At 49.5% G+C, this 22,378-nt stretch overlaps 1 protein-coding gene across 1 annotated transcript in view; it reads left to right on the top strand.

Annotated features, from left to right (window-relative positions):
* EPG5 (ectopic P-granules 5 autophagy tethering factor) overlaps positions 1-22,378 on the top strand; it is a 582,198-nt gene that overhangs the window by 136,210 nt on the left and 423,610 nt on the right. The gene's annotated exons all lie outside the window — the stretch shown is intronic.

Here is a 22,378-nt window from a genome sequence, read left to right as displayed (position 1 = left end):
GCCTCTCCATAAGAAGATTCAGGCGCGTCGCGAGCACTTTAGCTAGTATTTTGACATCAGTATTTAAAAGTGACAGGGGACGGTAGGAATCGCAAAGCTCCGGGGGCTTACCTGGTTTAAGCAGTGACGCTATCAGAGCCTCTCTCATACTATCGGGTAGTGTGCCTTCCTCAAGAGCCGAGTAATACACCTGCTTCAGGATGGGGGCAAGGATGTGGATGTAGGTTTTATAGAAATCTATCGGTAGCCCATCCGATCCCGGGGATTTACCAGATTTCATGGACATTATGGCGTCCTTTATTTCATCCAGCTCTAGTTCGAGGTGTAAGAATTTCTGTTGCGTCGGGCCTAGCCAGGCAATAGCCGTGTCGTCAAGGTATGTATGAAGCTCCAACGGCACCCGCCTCTGTGAAGAGTACAGCGCCTTGTAGTGATTCGTGAGTACACGGAGCTGCCCCGGCAGGTCCCTCTGAGGCACTTGATGCTCATCGCACAGAGTGGTAACGTAATTACAATGTCGAGGGGGTTTTACAGCTGTGGCAAGGGCCCTACCCGGCCTATCTCCCTCGCCATATATGCGCGCCATGTAGGGTTTACCTCGGAATTGACTCTCTTTATCCGCTGCTTCCGAATATTCATTGATCTTCTCCCTGAGCTGAGCTCGTTTCTCATTTCCCGTCGCGCCGCGAGTGACTTCCCTCTCAAGTGTGCGTAACTCGGACTCTAACTTGCGCAGCTCTCCCCGCAGGGATTGAGTACTCCACCACCTTTGGAAATACACCAGCCCCTGACGGTGACTTTGAAAGCCTCCCAGACAGTAGTTAGGCTGCCAACTGAGTTAATATTACGGTCGAAGAAGTCCTGTATGTCCATTTCAAGTTCCGACTTAAAGGCTGAATCTGCAAGATGCGCGGGGTTGAGGCGCCAGCTTAAATAAGGGGAGACTTCAAGGGGGACGCGCAGGGTAAGGAGGACCGGTGAGTGGTCCGAAAAGGTACGAGCCAGGTGAATGGTGCGAACTGCCCAGGGTGTGAGGCCTGCCGCTAGAAAGATGTAATCTATGCGAGCCCAGGTAGAGTGAACTGCTGAATAGTGAGTACCCTGGCGCATGGTAGGCTGTGAGTGTCTCCAGGCGTCTACTAAATGGTGATCCTCCAGAAGTCCCAGTAGGGAGCGTTGAGTGTTAGTGTAATGCGTCGATTGCGGGTGCGATCTGTCTAGAACAGGTTGGACGGCTGTATTGAAGTCCCCCCCAAGTATTACATGAGCTATGCCCAGGGTTTGAATTTTGCCCCACAACGTGAGTAGTGCAGCCGGATCATCTGTGTTCGGGCCATAGTAGCAAGCGATGAGCACTGTGTGAGAGTACAATTTCCCCCAGACCATGCAGTATCTCCCCCCACTGTCCATGTCAGTGCCCGCTAGGGTGAATCCTACCCCTCTACGAACAAGGATCGTGACCCCTCTAGCATAACTGGAGTAAGACGAAAAGACCCTGCACGAGGCCCACCTGGATGCGAAAAGAGGGGACCCACTCGGCAGCAGATGAGTCTCCTGCAGAAGAGCTATGTCCACCCCATGCCTGTCCAGGTACCCCAAGACCTGTCTTTTCTTTCTAGGGTTATTGAGCCCTCGCACATTCCACGACAACACCTGGAGCCGGAGCTCAGGTGGCGAATCAGTTACGTCCCCCATCCCCACAATGACAAGTAAATAGAACAAGCAGGTGTAGCAACATGCATCGAAAAAATTTCAGCAGAATGACATATTAGGACCATACCCAACCCTCCACCCTGGGGTCTCCTCCCTCTGGGACACAACTTCAAGTGACCAAAAACAGTGTAAGGAACTAGCCGACTCTTCGCTCCCCTCCTCCCTCCGGTAACCCCAACAGACCGGATCAACTCCCACCCCGCAACACTGAAATGTCCGCCACCTACTAGAGTAGCAAGTGAACTGATAATCATTGAGGCAGTGCATGCGTTCCACCCTCCCACTCCGGCTACCCCAACTTGCCGGGCATTCAGCACCCACCCTCCCTCCCCCACCCCAAACAGTACCAAAAACAACAGCATAACTACAATAACCCTGACCCCAGAAGGGGGAAAGGAGTCATGGGGATCGCCCATTGGAGGCGTAGTCTAAGGGGCGCCAGACCTGCCCTCCACCTCCTTACTTGCACCCACTGGCATCCGGGACCAGTCCCAGATTTCGGCCGTGGGACGGAGGTGGGTGATCCGGCACTTGTCAATGTTGTAGATCGGTGAGAGAAAAAATTTGAAGTGCTACCTCACCAGTAAGTGTCGCATCTAGAACAGAGGATGTCCGTTACCGGCGATGGTACCACGATGTTTTACAGGCTGCTATGATTAGTCTTGCTGGGATAACGGAGATTGTGACCTGGACCGTCGTTCCTCCCTCTCTTCCCGGAGCCTGTCCTTCCTCTGCAGCTTTAGAAAATCTTCCACCTGTTGTGGGTTGGTGAAGAAGTGGTGAGTGCCACGGTGCGTGACCTTTAACTTTGCAGGATAAAGCATGGTACATGGGATTTCGTGGGTTTGTAGTTTCTTTTTCACGGCGGCAAATTTGCGTCTTGCATCTTGTACCGAGGGGGTAAAATCAGGAAAGAAGGACAGCGTTGCGTTGCCATAGGGTACCGTGCCCAGCTCTCTTGCGCGACGAAGAACTGCGTCTCTGTCCCTGTAATTCAGGAAGCGGGCGATGATAGGGCGCGGAGGCAACCCAAGGGGGGGAGGTGCAGCAAGTGATCTGTGTGCCCGTTCCACTATCAGGTGCGGGGAGAAAGAATCTTGTCCGAACAGTTCCACCACCAGTTTTTCAATGAAGATCTCCAGTTTCCCGGTGTTTGTTGTTTCCGCAAGGCCCAGGACGCGGATGTTATTGCGCCTGGACCTCGCTTCTAAATCTTCATTTTTATCCGCAATTATTTTGAGCAGTTTATCCATTTGCGTAACTTGCTTGGTGGTTGTCGTCGCCCCATCTTCCAGCACAGAAATCCTGTCTTCGGTTTCTTTGATACGGGTGTCGTGTTGTTGCAGTCTCGTCACCACACTATCCATTCGCGTGTTGATGGTGTCAATCTTTGCGTCAATGGTTGACAAGCTCTGCCGCATTCCAAGCAGGAGCGTTTTCCAATCTTCGTCCGGGGGGGACTGTGCAGGGGGGGTCTTCTCCACTTCCGACGTTCTCCCGGCAGGTTTCTTGGACTCAAACGGTATCTTGGACTGTCTGGCATCGTTGCGCCCCATGTCGCGCCTCGGGGTCCGGGTCGCCGCCAGTGAAGAAGCCGCCAGAGTCACAACGAAAGGAGATCCGACAGTGGGGGGCACAGGCAGTCAAGCTGTACAGTGTGAGGTCTCCTATTTTACCTTGTCGCCAGAGCTGGGCGAACGGGCGTCGGTCGCGCTTTGGATTGCCTCGTGTCACTCATCCAGTCCTTTAGCTGGTGTAGCCGACCTCAGGGACAGTTAGATCGTCAGATTTTCCCCCTAGGAGAGGGGGTGCCCTCACAGTGTCTTTCAGATCTTTCTGGAGTCTGGGATCCACGCCACCCAGATAGGGAGCCCACTCCACGAGCCAGGCAGCACCACAGTATTAGAGGGGCCCAGCAGCCACTCCCAGGGGACGGTCAATCAACATTTCATTTCTGCTGCGCCTGGGCCAGACCTCCAGTAACCACGTGGCCTCGCAGATCAGCCCCCTATTTTGTTCACGCAGGTCGAGATTGTAGGTCCACACACTGTCTCCCCGCCAGGGCTCCTGTACTATGAGGTGGAGCAGAGACGTAGCTAGTAGTGGAGGCTCCCACGCAGCGCAGGTCCGCGGTGCAGATCAGGCCGATGCAGGCCGCTCCTCCCTGCTGTCTCGTCGCGCTGTGCGACAGGCGCGCCGTGGAATACAATCAGGGGGCCGTCACAGATCTCCCCAGCCCAGGCAATACTAGCGGAGCAAAGTAGGCGCGAAATGCCGGCGCCCGAACCCCCTCACCTCCGATGCGGCCCGATGAGCCGCCAGAGCCTTCCCGGCTGGGCGCAATGTACGGCGCTGTCCTTGGCGGGAAGCTGCGGCAGTTCAAAATCTGTGTTCGCTGCACAGCCCAGCGCCGGGGCTCCCGTCTCAGTCTCCTCTCGGGCCGGCCACAGGGGAGAGGGGGGGAAGGGACACGGCCTCCGCGCCGCTCTCCGTCCGTCGCGCTGTGTGGGCCGCTGATCCCCGGACTCTCCCAGTGCGAGGGTCCGGCAGTGTGCAGACTCCGCTCCGTCAGTCACTCCCGCTCCGGAAGCGCCGGCTTCTCCCAAGGCGGCCGGGCGCGGAAATTCGGCAAGTGACACACCGTTGTGCGCGGGGTACCTTAGTGGAGCCGATTGTAAGGGTTCCAGGTCAATTTGACCGATCAGGATAATGAAGGATTGTAAAGAGTGCCAGGTCGGGCGGGAGCCTCACTCCAGTGCGGCCATTACGGTTTGGCGCCACCTAGCGCCTCTAGGGGACAACAATGTATTTGGCCATCGTGGAGCGTAGAGTTTGACTTGGAGTGTACCAATTGAAAGTTTGTTGAAAAAAGTCGGGTCTGAGTCATGAAGTGCTTTGTAGGCAGTGCAAAGTGCTTTGAACGTGATCCGCTCTCTGATAGGGAGCCATTGGAGGTTTTTGATGACAGTGGCTACTGAGTGGTGTCTTGGGATTTTTTTCGAGAAGTCTTGCAGCACTTTTTTACAGTATTTGCAATCTGAAGGATGTATTTGTGTGCGGTGAGTAATAAGCCATTGCATGAGTCCAATTTGGTCATTATCAAGATGCTATGAGGGTTTTCTGAAGATGGACTGGAATAATTGGAAGAATCTTTTTTTAGCATTTTCACGGTGAAAAAAGTCAGGGCGCTGACATGATTGAAATAACGTAAATTATTATCAATCAAAATTCCCAAGTTCCGAGTCTTGGTTACAGGAGTTGGGATAGGGCCCAGCTCTGCTGGCTAGCAGGATGGAGTCCAAAAGGAAGTTTGTTCCGTGAAGTGCATCCAGGTGCTGACTGCCTGCATGCAATCGCATAATCTGTAACATATACCTATTGTAATGTTGCTTGCCCACACTTCACACTGAGACTAAGTAGGTGTATAAATTCTTCCTCTTTATTTACACCAAATCAAGTAACTTGAGCATAAGGGCGCCGAGCGTCTGCACAGTGACTGCTCCGGTCGCCAACTGCCGTTCTCCCCGTTCGCGCCTTGCAATCCGCGCCTACTGCGCATGCGCGCGCGTCGCGCTCCTGTTTATAGCGTGACGCGTCATCGCGTTCACGCTCATAGACTAGAGCGCATCCTACATATCTCCCCTTTTTTACAATGAACAAAATAACTTTTCTCAAACTCTACAGTATGTCCATGGTCCCCAATGTTCTCTGGCTGGGCCACCAGTCTGACAAGCCTATAATTAATGTCCACCCATTTCAAAGTCTCTATACCGAGAGGGCACTGTGACTGCCCTGCCACTACGGGTGTGTCTTACCGGCATGTTCTCATCCACCTCTCTTTCTCCGCCGGATCTCGCTCCATCTCTCCGATCTCCACTCTGTGTTACTCCAGTCGGTATAACATCTCTGGCTGTAGACCCTGTGCCGGGATTTTCCATCTCACTGTCCTCTCCTATTCCATCGGGAAGGACTTCATCACCCTGCTCTGGTTGAGGCCTGGTTTCATGGAAGTCCCTCTGTGTCTCTATCTCCTCCAGCTTGGGCCATACGACTATCTTGTTCACTCTGGCCATGCGGTCTTGGGACCACACCCTGCCATCGCTGAGGAGGGCTGCTCTACCTCGCACCTCCTTGACTTGTAACGGCTGACTATATTTGCTGTCACCTTTCTTTTGTAGGGTAGGGAGTTTAACCCTAACCCACTCTCCTTCCTCAAGCTCTGTTCCTTTCACATTTCGACGTTTGTCGTAGTTAGCGGCATAGATCTTCTGGGCCTTTTCCAAATTGTGCTGAACCACCGCAGGGGACCATTTACTGGTGATGGTCTTCTCCCTCCATACTACATTGTCCCGAGTGAACGGATGCCGTCCTCTCAGCACTTGAAATGGACTGTACCCCACAGCCGTGGGGGTGATCCTGTAGGACCACAGCATACTCATCACCTCGGTCTCCCAATCCTTTCCCTGCGTGATGGCCGCCTGTATGGAGCCCATTAGCACACGGTTGAACCGCTCCACCTGACCGTTGCATGCAGGATGATACACTGCCGTGTGTTTCGACTCAATACCATTCCTTCTCATAAACCTAATCCATTTGTCCGAGACAAACTGCGGGCCATTGTCACTGAGGATAGTTTTGGGAATGCCTTCTCTTAAGAACACTGTCGTCAGGAATTTCAGAATCGTGTCAGTGTCCATGGATTCTTGAATGTCCACCTCAGGCCATTTAGAATACTTGTCCATTACCACACATAAATACATGTTCACTCCTTTGCTGTCCAGGACAGGCCCCAGTATGTCGATGGCCACGTTCTCCCAGGGCCCCTTTGGTGTGTCAAACTTCCCCAAGGCCGGTCGGAGTGGTCTAAGCACTTTGTCAGCGCCTTGGCATTGGCCGCACTCCCTTACTTGCCTTTCAATGTGGACATCCATGCCTGGCCACCAATACATTTGCTTGACGCGTGCTTTGGTCTTTACAATACCTAGATGGCCCTCGTGCAGTAGAGTTAATAATCTGGGTATTAGTGAATCTGGCGGCACAACCCTCTCGCCTCTATAGATGAACACTCCCGAGTCACTCAGGGACAGTTCCTCTCTTATTTCATAGAACCTCCGTACTCCATCGGTGAGCCTCCTTTTGTCTGGCCAGCCCGACGTCAAATGACTCTTTATCTCCATTTTTTCCACGTCCTGATCATAGGCGGCCTCCCATTCTTGGATACTTATCGATCTCTCATGGTCCTCCATGCTTGCCACCATCTCTTCCTTATCCAGGGCATCCTCCGGCGCCACTTCCATCGCCGCAGCCCTACTGAGATAATCCGCGACCCTGTTCTGCGTTCCTGGCAGGTATTCGACATCATAGGTGTAATCGAGCAGCTTCAAAGTCATTTTTGCTATTCTCGGGGTCGCCGTCTCATGACCCGAGGAAGTCAGGACTTTGATCAGGGGTTTATGATCAGTTTGCAGCTTAAATCTTGTGCCCCAAACGAACTGCCGGAACCTGCCCAAAGCCCAGGTGACGGCCAGCATCTCTTTTTCAATGACGCTGTACCTTTGCTCCGTCGGAGACAACGCACGTGAAGCAAAGCTGATCGTTTCAGTGGCACCATCATCCCTCACTTGTGCCAGAACAGCCCCTAAGCCCTTATCACTGGCATCTGTTGTCACCACGGTCTTGCCCGAGGGGACAAACCCTTGCAATGGAACAGCTTGGCTGATGCAGTCTTTGATCGTGTCAAATTCCAATTGCGCTTCTGAGTCCCACTCAAACTTTGTCTTGTCTCTGATGAGTTGCCTCATTCTGTATGTCCTTGTGGCAAAGTGTCTCACAAACTTGCTATAATACTCGGCCATTCCAAGGAACGACCGCACTTCCTCCTTGGAGCCGGGAGCCTTTGCATCCTTTATGGCCTTCACGTTCCGTTCCTTGGGTGAAATTCCACTCGTGCTGATCTCATGACCCAAGTATGTCACCGAGTGGGTCCCAATCTTGCATTTGCTCCATTCCGCCGTTAGCCCCTTGGCTTGCAGCACTTCCAGAACTCTCTGCAACTTCCTGTCGTGATCTCCTTTGGAAGAGCCCATCACCAGGATGTCATCCTGAAAGTACTGTACCCCCGGAATGTCCTTGAACAGCCGATGCATCAGCTTCTGAAAGACAGCCGCTGCGGATGCCAGGCCAAAGGGCATCCTCCGGAACTGGTAGCACCCAAAAGGTGTAATGAAGGCGGTGTACTTCCTGCTCGATGGATGCAGCTCGATCTGATAGTAAGCAGACGTGAGATCTATGGTGGAGAAGTGAGTTACACCTTTTGTCTTGGCGAGCATCTCCTCAATTCTAGGTAGGGGAAATTTCTCCACGATGAGATTTTTGTTGAGCTCGCGGAGGTCAACGCAGAGACGAACCTGTCCATTGGGCTTCTTGACCACTACCAAGGGGGATAGCCACTCCGCACTGTCCACCGGCTCTATGATGCCTTGCTCCTCCAGCCTTAGGAGTTCCTGTTGTACCGCTCCACTGGTAGACATGGGTATGTTCCTGACTTTATGCACCACTGGTACTGCGCCCTCCTTGAGGACCATTCTGTGGACGAACCTGTCCAGTTTCCCAACTGAGCCATCAAAAACTTTGGGGTATGCTGACTTCCAATCTTCCTCTCTCGTGAGGGGCCACTCGTCCGTCAAGAGAATCTGCTCTTTGCCTCCCGGGTTGAGTATGATTCCTAGATCTCCTGCGTCTCTCCACCCCAGCACTGAAGGACCTCTCTCTGCTATATACAGGGTGCACGTGGCTGACCTCCCTCTGAATTCGAATATGAAGTTTCGGCACCCCACTAGTGGAATGGCGTTCTCAGTATACGAGATGGGTCTGATGTCCGGCGGCCATAGGTCTGGCCCCACCACAGGCACAAAGTCTTCTTCCCATATGGATCTTTGCACGATGGTCCAAGGAGATCCTGAATCGACGGCCACATGTACCTTCACTCCCCCTATCAGCATGTCCGTGCGAGGCTTATCTCTTCGCTTCCCCGTCACCTCTAACACTTGGTCCTCGATGCATAACACCAAATCGTCGTCTTCCAGGTCGTCCTCCCCGCTGACGTCCGCTGTGGCCGCATCGACGCACTTGACCGTGGATTTCTTCCCCTTCTTGCGACATACTTTTTCAAAATGGCCGACCAGGCCACAAAACGAGCATCTGGCGCGGAACGCAGGACAGCGTTTATCCTGCGCCGAATGTGCCGTGCTGCCACATCTATAACACGCAAACTTGTTGTCTGGACCAGAGCGAACTGTCTGCTTCCCTGTCCATCTCGAATCCTTCCTTTGATCTCCATACACCCCTCTGGGTTTGCTGGGCTGGGGTGCCTCGTCTATCTTGTTTACCATCTGTGTCGGTGCGTTCTCACGTTTGGCTGCTTCGGCACCGCGTCTTGACATCTCAGCCTTTTTGACCATAGCAACAACTTCCTTAAGCGATGTCTCGCTCTGCGCCCAAAGTTTGTCCTGGACAGTCCTGCACGTGGTGTGCATGACAATTTGGTCTTTGATATACTCCTCCTGCAGACCCCCGTACTGGCACGTGATGGCCAGGCGTCGGAGCGCCGCCACATAATCATCAATCGATTCACCAACCTCCTGCTTCCTCTGTTGGAAATTATACCTGTCTATGGAGACACAAACTGCTGGACGGTAATGGCTGTCCAAGTCATCCAGGGCGTTTTTAAAGACATCTGTTTCAGTCGCTCCCCTCTCCTTAGGCACCAGGTTCTTGAACACTCTCACCCCCTCCGGGCCCAGGTTGTGGAGTAACAGTCTCTTCTTCCTTTCCGGGGTGAATGCCCCTTCATTTTCATCTTCAAGTGCTTCAATGTAGTTTTGAAAGTATTCCTTCCAGTCTTCCCATTTTAGCTGTGGTTCACCCGGTCTAGGCAGGAATGGGACAGGGGCCATCAGCGCCGACGCTTGATTCGCCATCCTGGCCTCGCCTCTGGGGTCTACCACCTGGGCACTGTGTTGAATGGGTACACCGGATGCTCCTGCACTCCCTGCCGTGTTCCCTTGCCCTCTGGGGCTACCTGGGGTGCTATCCCTTCTAGCCTGCGTGGGGTCGTCAGTTTGTGCCCCTTCCTCTGTCTTGGGGTCGATGCCTTTGGCTGCCAGGGTGCTGGCTGTGCTCTCCTTCCCTGGCCCGGCACTGACCTGGTTATTGGAGCTGTATTAGGTTGTTTCCGTGCTTTTCCGCTACTGCCACACCCTCTGCTCGTCTTTTGTTGCTGTTGTCCTTCTGCTGGTTGGTGTGGGGCTGTCGTGGAGTGCCTACTCCTGACCACTGTACTCCCTGGTGTTCGTGGTCCCAGCCTCGTCGCCAATGTAATGTTGCTTGCCCACACTTCACACTGAGACTAAGTAGGTGTATAAATTCTTCCTCTTTATTTACACCAAATCAAGTAACTTGAGCATAAGGGCGCCGAGCGTCTGCACAGTGACTGCTCCGGTCGCCAACTGCCGTTCTCCCCGTTCGCGCCTTGCAATCCGCGCCTACTGCGCATGCGCGCGCGTCGCGCTCCTGTCTATAGCGTGACGCGTCATCGCGTTCACGCTCATAGACTAGAGCGCATCCTACACCTATGTCAATCTTTTTTCACTGAAATCACGATTTGGGTCTCATCTGCGCAGTAGTTCAAAGAAAAGCCAAAATGTTTGATTGCACCGGCTTAGGGTGTGATGTATATATTAAATAAAGTTGATCTAAGCAAGGACCCCTCAGGGACCCGGCATAGGAAAGTGAAATGATAAGGCAGTTTCATCCATCCTAATAGTCTGAAAGAAATGACTCTAATAGATCCCAGACCCGACCAGTGACATTGATGTTTGTCAGACGCTCCAGCAGCAATCCATGATCTACAGTGTCAAAAGCTGCAGAGGGATGAGGCAGGATGAGGGCTGCCCCTCTGCCCTTATCGAGCGCCTGCTTGATCTTCTCGGTAGCCTTGATCAGAGCTGTTTCGGTGCTATGTCCACTGCAGAATTTATTTATTTTATTTATTTATTTAAGTCATTTGTAGAGCGCCTGAATCACACTGAGTGGTGTCTAGGTGACCATTAAATTGGATGTGTTTCATTCATGATTTTTTCTATAATCTTTGATGGCAAGGGGAGTCAGGAAATGGGGCGATAATTGCTGGGGTCTTTGGGCTCAAGGATTGCTTTGTTTTAATAATTAGTATGTAACCTAAGGAAGAGGTGTGGCGCCGCGGCCAGGGCGACTGACTCCGGAATCTGGGGATCACGGTTCGATCCCCGGCACCGGCGGCAGATTAGCCCAGCACCATGTGACTCTGGGCAATAGCTTTCTTAATCTTCCCGACGGCCCCCAGCGCCTAGAGACCCTAACGGGTGATTGTGCGCTTTACAAATGTGGATATTATTATTACCTTTCTTCTAGATGGAAAGAAACCTATTGGTCACGATCATGAGCTGGAAGATAGATGTGAGCTGAGAGGCAATAGTCCCTGCCACAAGTTTGGCTACATTGGGTGGAAAGGGGTCGTGAAGGGAATCAGAAGAGGCGGATTTCAATAAGTTAGTGACCTATTTTAAAGTGGGATGTGTGAAATCACTGAAATTAGGCTTGTTTCCACTTACGGTAGTGGGAACACAGATATTGTCTGCTCGAGGAGGAGAATAAATCATAGACTGCTTTGTTCAGGCCAAAATAGCACAAAATTATTGACTGCTAGGTGTTGTCTTGTTAGAGGAATCAGTAGTCAACTTTGTCACTGTATGATTATGGCCTAGATGCATGAAGCTAAAAACCGCTCGCAAAGGGGCAGATTCTAAGAATCTGCCCCTTTGCGACCGGTATTTTTGCATTTGGGTGCATCATCCCAAATGCAAAAATCGCAAATTGAGAATTCGCTAAATTGCGATTACTTGCATTTAAGGAATCTCAAATTGAGATTCCTTAAATGCCATGCATTAAAGTTTAAAAAATAGCGATTTCGCTAATAGGGCACGCAAATTACCATGAAGTACAACTTCATGGTAATTTGCAAAAACTTTGAAAAATGCACTAAAGTGCATTTTTCAAAGTTTCATGTTGCGCACACACATGCCATAAGGACATGTGTGTGCGCAACATATGTGCACAGATCAATTTCAGGGGGTGCAACAGGGTATCCTTTCCACACCCCTGCACCCTTGAAATCGCATTCTCATTTTGCGATTCGCTAATTGCGATTCGCAAATTGAAAATTCTTCCCATTCATTCCTATGGGCCTCTAGGCCCATAGGAATGAATGGGGAGGTATTCCTAAATTGCGACTCGCAATTTGCGAATCGCAATTAAGGAATTTTAAGAAATCGCTATTTTTAAAGTGATTTCTTCTTGCATACCATTTTGCTATTCCTTATTAGCGATTCCTTATTTTTCGCTAATAAGGAATCACAAAATGGATGCTTGATGCATCTGGGGGAAAGTTCTTTTGAGGAGTTTTTTGCTTCATCTATGTTTTTGGTGAAGTAAGAGGTCTTTTCTCTAATGATAAGGGCTTTGTGAGTGGCTAGACAGAGCTTGTGTTTAGTCTTCTCCAACTTGTTATAGTTTCGCCTCCATTTTTTCTCCTGTCTACAGCAGGTTTGTTTTTGAGACCTTAGATCAGCTGTGTACCAGGGGGCTGATAAATTGTTCAATTTAAGGTTCTCCCTTACTTCTTCTTCTTCTTCTTGCAAAAAATAGAAGGAGCCCTGCTTTTGTATAATCATGTCTGAGTTATGGTCTGCTACATTCAATAAACTGTGCTGGCAAGAGAACAAACCAATACTTTTTTTTGCAAGCATAAGTAGAGGGGCGTGATCATTTTGGAATCGTATGCGGTCCAAGGACTGATGATGTACAACGCTCTCTCTCCATTCTCTGGGCAACTGTGCTGTAGGTGCCCTTTGTTCATATTCAACATGATCTTTCTTCAATTGGCACTGATAGCGCCATTTCTTTTTTGACTTTGTTTCATGAGTCAAACGCGGCTTGTGGACTGGCCTATATTACTACAGGCAGCTTACCTTTGAAATTCTCTGCAGGAGTCATACTATCGTCTTTTGGATCACTTTGATATTGAAATGCACTCCAAAATAGAGAGTTAGTGGCAGATGGCAGCACATTCTATATATGACCACTTACTGAACTTAAACCATCACTATGGTATTCCTAGACAGTAAATGAGCTACGAACAGCCACAGAAATATATATCATTTCTGGTATCATCTCACAGGTGAGCTCAATGTGTTAGGTGTATAAATGTGTATTGACATGGGGTGGGTTTATGAGCTACGTCTCATAGAAATGATAGAAAACATATTTAGTCATGTTATTTTTTTGCTTCTTGGCAAAAGGAAAACTGTAAGTTTTCTCAACATTTGTTCTCAGCTCTCTCTTGTTAACCTTAACATTATTTTGGTGGGTTAGTTGATAATCCAAAACCTCTCCTTAAAAATGTAACCTCGACCCCCTCAAGAGTCCAGAACTACCCACCCAGCCCTGGTCTCTCTTTTAGTTCTCAGGTTATCAAGAAATGCATCGCCTTTCAATTAATCAAACATATTCAAGAAAAGTAACTTCTTGGTATTTTTTATTCTGGTTCTTGGGTAGTCATAGCAGAGAATAGATGGTCCTAGGCATAACTGACATGAGCTTTTTCAGGCGTATCACTTGAGATGTTATTATATATTTTCATCAGTGCACTCATGACACCTAAGTTTACCTTTTTCCAAGTGGGTTTTAGTAAAAATGAGCTAGTGTGTGTGAATGAATGTGTGGGAGTCCCAAGTCTGTAGGTCGGTCTTGGCGATGTTGGTGTCTGGACTGGACACTAAACAAGCCCTGGTTGCTGCAAGGGTTGGGTACTCCAGATATTGTTTTTTTATTTTTTATTTTTGTTTATTAGATTTTCCCTAAAAGCAAACAGCAAAAAACATTGCTAGCATTCAGGACCATCAGAAATAGTTAGGGTAAAATTATCAGGCTATGTTCACCTTTATCCTACATTATAATATTGTCAAGCGTTTGGTTGGACATTCAATGTCCCAATATCGATGCACCATATGGCCCGAACGAGCCTCAGGTTGCAGAACAGCAAGGGAAAAGAAAGAGAGGGAGGGATGTGGGGGTTCTCTCTGGCCACCTAGAAAAGATTTTTACGTGTCGTGCCAGCATGTCCAGCGCCATCGCAGATGGTTCACGCAGTCTCAAAACAGTGCATACTCATCCGCAGCAGGGGCCTTGGCTTGGTCAAGGGGGTGGGATCTAAGGTAACTCTGCAGCGGTTCCCATATATTCTGAGGTCGCGCCATCGCGGGCATCAATTCCTAAAATACAGACAGCCGATTGTGACAGAATGCCACATCCTTAAGCCACTCAATCACTTGTGGACTTTGTCTTCGGCCCCAGCAAATTGCAACCCGCCGCTTTGCCAACAGTAAGAGCAGAGCCGCCAGCTTCCTATTCTCCGCAGGCACCCTGCGCACATATCCAAGTAAAGCAGTCAAAGGGGAGCGTTTAAACCAGCATTCTATCATCGCCTCCATCACATCCTAAATGCGCTCCCAGTATCTCGCACCATCCAGGCAGGCCCAGGCCAAGTGCAGAAAGGATTCTCCGGCATTGCACGCAGTGCACATCTTCCTACAGGCCAGCTCTATGCAACCACACAGGTGTCCTATACAATCTGTGAATAAACATAAAGGGAATTAGCCTCAATCTATAGTTTGGTGACATTTCCCTTGCCTGCGCACAGCAATATGACCATGAGCCCTCCTCAAAGGGGGCACCCAGGATCTTCTCCCATTCGTGTTGTGCTGGGGGGACACACCGGTGACTTGTGCTGCATACCAGAGTATAGTCGAGTGATGAGTTTGCGTGGTGAGGGGTTCACCAGGAACTCTTCCAGTACCTAGAACGTTGGTGGCGCTATTGGAAAGGAGTCAAAGAGTGTATGCAACGCTGCTCTACAAAAGGGGGTGGTGATGGACGGAGCATCTAAACCAATCAAACACTCACACCCAGTCAAGAGATCTGGGTTTGATCCATCACCGTTCTTTAGCCCACTCTGCCACCCCAGTTCAGACATGGCTATATGCAAATCAGTCTGACCCTGTGCCTCATGGGAACAGTCCAGCCCGAACTGCCAAGCCATGCCTTCCCTGGACCGGAAACAAGCTTCCGAGGACCGGTTTCTGGCATTCCAGCCGTCTTCAGCTCGGCTTGCTTGAATCCAGTGGCAAAGTGAGCAAGGGACTCACGTCTGAGCATACCCTGCCACACTTATGGCGGCCAGGCCACAAAACGAGCATCTGGCGCGGAACGCAGGACAGCGTTTATCCTGCGCCGAATGTGCCGTGCTGCCACATCTATAACACGCAAACTTGTTGTCTGGACCAGAGCGAACTGTCTGCTTCCCTGTCCATCTCGAATCCTTCCTTTGATCTCCATACACCCCTCTGGGTTTGCTGGGCTGGGGTGCCTCGTCTATCTTGTTTACCATCTGTGTCGGTGCGTTCTCACGTTTGGCTGCTTCGGCACCGCGTCTTGACATCTCAGCCTTTTTGACCATAGCAACAACTTCCTTAAGCGATGTCTCGCTCTGCGCCCAAAGTTTGTCCTGGACAGTCCTGCACGTGGTGTGCATGACAATTTGGTCTTTGATATACTCCTCCTGCAGACCCCCGTACTGGCACGTGATGGCCAGGCGTCGGAGCGCCGCCACATAATCATCAATCGATTCACCAACCTCCTGCTTCCTCTGTTGGAAATTATACCTGTCTATGGAGACACAAACTGCTGGACGGTAATGGCTGTCCAAGTCATCCAGGGCGTTTTTAAAGACATCTGTTTCAGTCGCTCCCCTCTCCTTAGGCACCAGGTTCTTGAACACTCTCACCCCCTCCGGGCCCAGGTTGTGGAGTAACAGTCTCTTCTTCCTTTCCGGGGTGAATGCCCCTTCATTTTCCTCTTCAAGTGCTTCAATGTAGTTTTGAAAGTATTCCTTCCAGTCTTCCCATTTTAGCTGTGGTTCACCCGGTCTAGGCAGGAATGGGACAGGGGCCATCAGCGCCGACGCTTGATTCGCCATCCTGGCCTCGCCTCTGGGGTCTACCACCTGGGCACTGTGTTGAATGGGTACACCGGATGCTCCTGCACTCCCTGCCGTGTTCCCTTGCCCTCTGGGGCTACCTGGGGTGCTATCCCTTCTAGCCTGCGTGGGGTCGTCAGTTTGTGCCCCTTCCTCTGTCTTGGGGTCGATGCCTTTGGCTGCCAGGGTGCTGGCTGTGCTCTCCTTCCCTGGCCCGGCACTGACCTGGTTATTGGAGCTGTATTAGGTTGTTTCCGTGCTTTTCCGCTACTGCCACACCCTCTGCTCGTCTTTTGTTGCTGTTGTCCTTCTGCTGGTTGGTGTGGGGCTGTCGTGGAGTGCCTACTCCTGACCACTGTACTCCCTGGTGTTCGTGGTCCCAGCCTCGTCGCCAATGTAATGTTGCTTGCCCACACTTCACACTGAGACTAAGTAGGTGTATAAATTCTTCCTCTTTATTTACACCAAATCAAGTAACTTGAGCATAAGGGCGCCGAGCGTCTGCACAGTGACTGCTCCGGTCGCCAACTGCCGTTCTCCCCGTTCGCGCCTTGCAATCCGCGCCTACTGCGCATGCGCGCGCGTCGCGCTCCTGTCTATAGCGTGACGCGTCATCGCGTTCACGCTCATAGACTAGAGCGCATCCTACACCTATGTCAATCTTTTTTCACTGAAATCACGATTTGGGTCTCATCTGCGCAGTAGTTCAAAGAAAAGCCAAAATGTTTGATTGCACCGGCTTAGGGTGTGATGTATATATTAAATAAAGTTGATCTAAGCAAGGACCCCTCAGGGACCCGGCATAGGAAAGTGAAATGATAAGGCAGTTTCATCCATCCTAATAGTCTGAAAGAAATGACTCTAATAGATCCCAGACCCGACCAGTGACATTGATGTTTGTCAGACGCTCCAGCAGCAATCCATGATCTACAGTGTCAAAAGCTGCAGAGGGATGAGGCAGGATGAGGGCTGCCCCTCTGCCCTTATCGAGCGCCTGCTTGATCTTCTCGGTAGCCTTGATCAGAGCTGTTTCGGTGCTATGTCCACTGCAGAATTTATTTATTTTATTTATTTATTTAAGTCATTTGTAGAGCGCCTGAATCACACTGAGTGGTGTCTAGGTGACCATTAAATTGGATGTGTTTCATTCATGATTTTTTCTATAATCTTTGATGGCAAGGGGAGTCAGGAAATGGGGCGATAATTGCTGGGGTCTTTGGGCTCAAGGATTGCTTTGTTTTAATAATTAGTATGTAACCTAAGGAAGAGGTGTGGCGCCGCGGCCAGGGCGACTGACTCCGGAATCTGGGGATCACGGTTCGATCCCCGGCACCGGCGGCAGATTAGCCCAGCACCATGTGACTCTGGGCAATAGCTTTCTTAATCTTCCCGACGGCCCCCAGCGCCTAGAGACCCTAACGGGTGATTGTGCGCTTTACAAATGTGGATATTATTATTACCTTTCTTCTAGATGGAAAGAAACCTATTGGTCACGATCATGAGCTGGAAGATAGATGTGAGCTGAGAGGCAATAGTCCCTGCCACAAGTTTGGCTACATTGGGTGGAAAGGGGTCGTGAAGGGAATCAGAAGAGGCGGATTTCAATAAGTTAGTGACCTATTTTAAAGTGGGATGTGTGAAATCACTGAAATTAGGCTTGTTTCCACTTACGGTAGTGGGAACACAGATATTGTCTGCTCGAGGAGGAGAATAAATCATAGACTGCTTTGTTCAGGCCAAAATAGCACAAAATTATTGACTGCTAGGTGTTGTCTTGTTAGAGGAATCAGTAGTCAACTTTGTCACTGTATGATTATGGCCTAGATGCATGAAGCTAAAAACCGCTCGCAAAGGGGCAGATTCTAAGAATCTGCCCCTTTGCGACCGGTATTTTTGCATTTGGGTGCATCATCCCAAATGCAAAAATCGCAAATTGAGAATTCGCTAAATTGCGATTACTTGCATTTAAGGAATCTCAAATTGAGATTCCTTAAATGCCATGCATTAAAGTTTAAAAAATAGCGATTTCGCTAATAGGGCACGCAAATTACCATGAAGTACAACTTCATGGTAATTTGCAAAAACTTTGAAAAATGCACTAAAGTGCATTTTTCAAAGTTTCATGTTGCGCACACACATGCCATAAGGACATGTGTGTGCGCAACATATGTGCACAGATCAATTTCAGGGGGTGCAACAGGGTATCCTTTCCACACCCCTGCACCCTTGAAATCGCATTCTCATTTTGCGATTCGCTAATTGCGATTCGCAAATTGAAAATTCTTCCCATTCATTCCTATGGGCCTCTAGGCCCATAGGAATGAATGGGGAGGTATTCCTAAATTGCGACTCGCAATTTGCGAATCGCAATTAAGGAATTTTAAGAAATCGCTATTTTTAAAGTGATTTCTTCTTGCATACCATTTTGCTATTCCTTATTAGCGATTCCTTATTTTTCGCTAATAAGGAATCACAAAATGGATGCTTGATGCATCTGGGGGAAAGTTCTTTTGAGGAGTTTTTTGCTTCATCTATGTTTTTGGTGAAGTAAGAGGTCTTTTCTCTAATGATAAGGGCTTTGTGAGTGGCTAGACAGAGCTTGTGTTTAGTCTTCTCCAACTTGTTATAGTTTCGCCTCCATTTTTTCTCCTGTCTACAGCAGGTTTGTTTTTGAGACCTTAGATCAGCTGTGTACCAGGGGGCTGATAAATTGTTCAATTTAAGGTTCTCCCTTACTTCTTCTTCTTCTTCTTGCAAAAAATAGAAGGAGCCCCGCTTTTGTATAATCATGTCTGAGTTATGGTCTGCTACATTCAATAAACTGTGCTGGCAAGAGAACAAACCAATACTTTTTTTTGCAAGCATAAGTAGAGGGGCGTGATCATTTTGGAATCGTATGCGGTCCAAGGACTGATGATGTACAACGCTCTCTCTCCATTCTCTGGGCAACTGTGCTGTAGGTGCCCTTTGTTCATATTCAACATGATCTTTCTTCAATTGGCACTGATAGCGCCATTTCTTTTTTGACTTTGTTTCATGAGTCAAACGCGGCTTGTGGACTGGCCTATATTACTACAGGCAGCTTACCTTTGAAATTCTCTGCAGGAGTCATACTATCGTCTTTTGGATCACTTTGATATTGAAATGCACTCCAAAATAGAGAGTTAGTGGCAGATGGCAGCACATTCTATATATGACCACTTACTGAACTTAAACCATCACTATGGTATTCCTAGACAGTAAATGAGCTACGAACAGCCACAGAAATATATATCATTTCTGGTATCATCTCACAGGTGAGCTCAATGTGTTAGGTGTATAAATGTGTATTGACATGGGGTGGGTTTATGAGCTACGTCTCATAGAAATGATAGAAAACATATTTAGTCATGTTATTTTTTTGCTTCTTGGCAAAAGGAAAACTGTAAGTTTTCTCAACATTTGTTCTCAGCTCTCTCTTGTTAACCTTAACATTATTTTGGTGGGTTAGTTGATAATCCAAAACCTCTCCTTAAAAATGTAACCTCGACCCCCTCAAGAGTCCAGAACTACCCACCCAGCCCTGGTCTCTCTTTTAGTTCTCAGGTTATCAAGAAATGCATCGCCTTTCAATTAATCAAACATATTCAAGAAAAGTAACTTCTTGGTATTTTTTATTCTGGTTCTTGGGTAGTCATAGCAGAGAATAGATGGTCCTAGGCATAACTGACATGAGCTTTTTCAGGCGTATCACTTGAGATGTTATTATATATTTTCATCAGTGCACTCATGACACCTAAGTTTACCTTTTTCCAAGTGGGTTTTAGTAAAAATGAGCTAGTGTGTGTGAATGAATGTGTGGGAGTCCCAAGTCTGTAGGTCGGTCTTGGCGATGTTGGTGTCTGGACTGGACACTAAACAAGCCCTGGTTGCTGCAAGGGTTGGGTACTCCAGATATTGTTTTTTTATTTTTTATTTTTGTTTATTAGATTTTCCCTAAAAGCAAACAGCAAAAAACATTGCTAGCATTCAGGACCATCAGAAATAGTTAGGGTAAAATTATCAGGCTATGTTCACCTTTATCCTACATTATAATATTGTCAAGCGTTTGGTTGGACATTCAATGTCCCAATATCGATGCACCATATGGCCCGAACGAGCCTCAGGTTGCAGAACAGCAAGGGAAAAGAAAGAGAGGGAGGGATGTGGGGGTTCTCTCTGGCCACCTAGAAAAGATTTTTACGTGTCGTGCCAGCATGTCCAGCGCCATCGCAGATGGTTCACGCAGTCTCAAAACAGTGCATACTCATCCGCAGCAGGGGCCTTGGCTTGGTCAAGGGGGTGGGATCTAAGGTAACTCTGCAGCGGTTCCCATATATTCTGAGGTCGCGCCATCGCGGGCATCAATTCCTAAAATACAGACAGCCGATTGTGACAGAATGCCACATCCTTAAGCCACTCAATCACTTGTGGACTTTGTCTTCGGCCCCAGCAAATTGCAACCCGCCGCTTTGCCAACAGTAAGAGCAGAGCCGCCAGCTTCCTATTCTCCGCAGGCACCCTGCGCACATATCCAAGTAAAGCAGTCAAAGGGGAGCGTTTAAACCAGCATTCTATCATCGCCTCCATCACATCCTAAATGCGCTCCCAGTATCTCGCACCATCCAGGCAGGCCCAGGCCAAGTGCAGAAAGGATTCTCCGGCATTGCACGCAGTGCACATCTTCCTACAGGCCAGCTCTATGCAACCACACAGGTGTCCTATACAATCTGTGAATAAACATAAAGGGAATTAGCCTCAATCTATAGTTTGGTGACATTTCCCTTGCCTGCGCACAGCAATATGACCATGAGCCCTCCTCAAAGGGGGCACCCAGGATCTTCTCCCATTCGTGTTGTGCTGGGGGGACACACCGGTGACTTGTGCTGCATACCAGAGTATAGTCGAGTGATGAGTTTGCGTGGTGAGGGGTTCACCAGGAACTCTTCCAGTACCTAGAACGTTGGTGGCGCTATTGGAAAGGAGTCAAAGAGTGTATGCAACGCTGCTCTACAAAAGGGGGTGGTGATGGACGGAGCATCTAAACCAATCAAACACTCACACCCAGTCAAGAGATCTGGGTTTGATCCATCACCGTTCTATAGCCCACTCTGCCACCCCAGTTCAGACATGGCTATATGCAAATCAGTCTGACCCTGTGCCTCATGGGAACAGTCCAGCCCGAACTGCCAAGCCATGCCTTCCCTGGACCGGAAACAAGCTTCCGAGGACCGGTTTCTGGCATTCCAGCCGTCTTCAGCTCGGCTTGCTTGAATCCAGTGGCAAAGTGAGCAAGGGACTCACGTCTGAGCATACCCTGCCACACTTATGGCGGCCAAAGCGGTACAAAAGGGGGTGGTGATGGACGGAGCATCTGAACCAATCAAACACTCACACCCAGTCAAGAGATCTGGGTTTGATCCATCACCGTTCTTTAGCCCACTCTGCCACCCCAGTTCAGACATGGCTATATGCAAATCAGTCTGACCCTGTGCCTCATGGGAACAGTCCAGCCCGAACTGCCAAGCCATGCCTTCCCTGGACCGGAAACAAGCTTCCGAGGACCGGTTTCTGGCATTCCAGCCGTCTTCAGCTCGGCTTGCTTGAATCCAGTGGCAAAGTGAGCAAGGGACTCACGTCTGAGCATACCCTGCCACACTTATGGCGGACAAAGTGGTACAAAAGGGGGCGGTGATGGACGGAGCATCTGAACTAATCAAACACTCACACCCAGTCAAGAGATCTGGGTTTGATCCATCACCGTTCTTTAGCCCACTCTGCCACCCCAGTTCAGACATGGCTAAATGCAAATCAGTCTGACCCTGTGCCTCATGGGAACAGTCCAGCCCGAACTGCCAAGCCATGCCTTCCCTGGACCGGAAACAAGCTTCCGAGGACCGGTTTCTGGCATTCCAGCCGTCTTCAGCTCGGCTTGCTTGAAGCCAGTGGCATATAGCCATGTCTGAACTGGGGTGGCCGAGTGAGCTAAAGAATGGTGATGGATTAAACCCAGATCAGTTGACGGGGGGTGAGTGTCTGATTTGCTCAAACGCTCCGTCCATCATCCCCTTTTGTATTGCTTTGTTCGCCCTAAGTGTGGCAGGGTATGCTCAGACGTGAGTTCCTTGCTCACTTGGCCACTGGATTCAAGATAGCCTGGCTGATGAGGATTATGAATCCGAAACCGGTCCCAGGATGCTTGTTTCCGGTAGCCAGCATGCAATTTGTGTGTGGATCCCTTAGGATGTCTTGAGAAATGCTTCAGCCCTTAGAGAACCTCTTTAGTACCCATGCCATGTACTATTTTCTAGGGCTTACAGGGGTGCTTAAGAATATGCCAATTGGGCGACAATTAGACTTTAGAGCACTGGCACTGAGGTCTGGTTAGCAGGCCTCAGTGAACTGTCAGAGCTGAAAACCATCATCTAGTGGTCAAAAGGGACAAAAAGGGAGGGGCGGGGACATTTGGAACAAAATCCAAGCTTCCTACAGGTGGGTATATTTGTGAGAGATGGA

The sequence above is a fragment of the Lissotriton helveticus genome, chromosome 2_1, assembly GCF_964261635.1.
Source record: "Lissotriton helveticus chromosome 2_1, aLisHel1.1, whole genome shotgun sequence".
In the NCBI taxonomy this organism is placed as follows: domain Eukaryota; kingdom Metazoa; phylum Chordata; class Amphibia; order Caudata; family Salamandridae; genus Lissotriton; species Lissotriton helveticus.
Note: the sequence above shows the minus strand (reverse complement) of the source record. Positions and strands in the feature narration are given on the sequence as shown.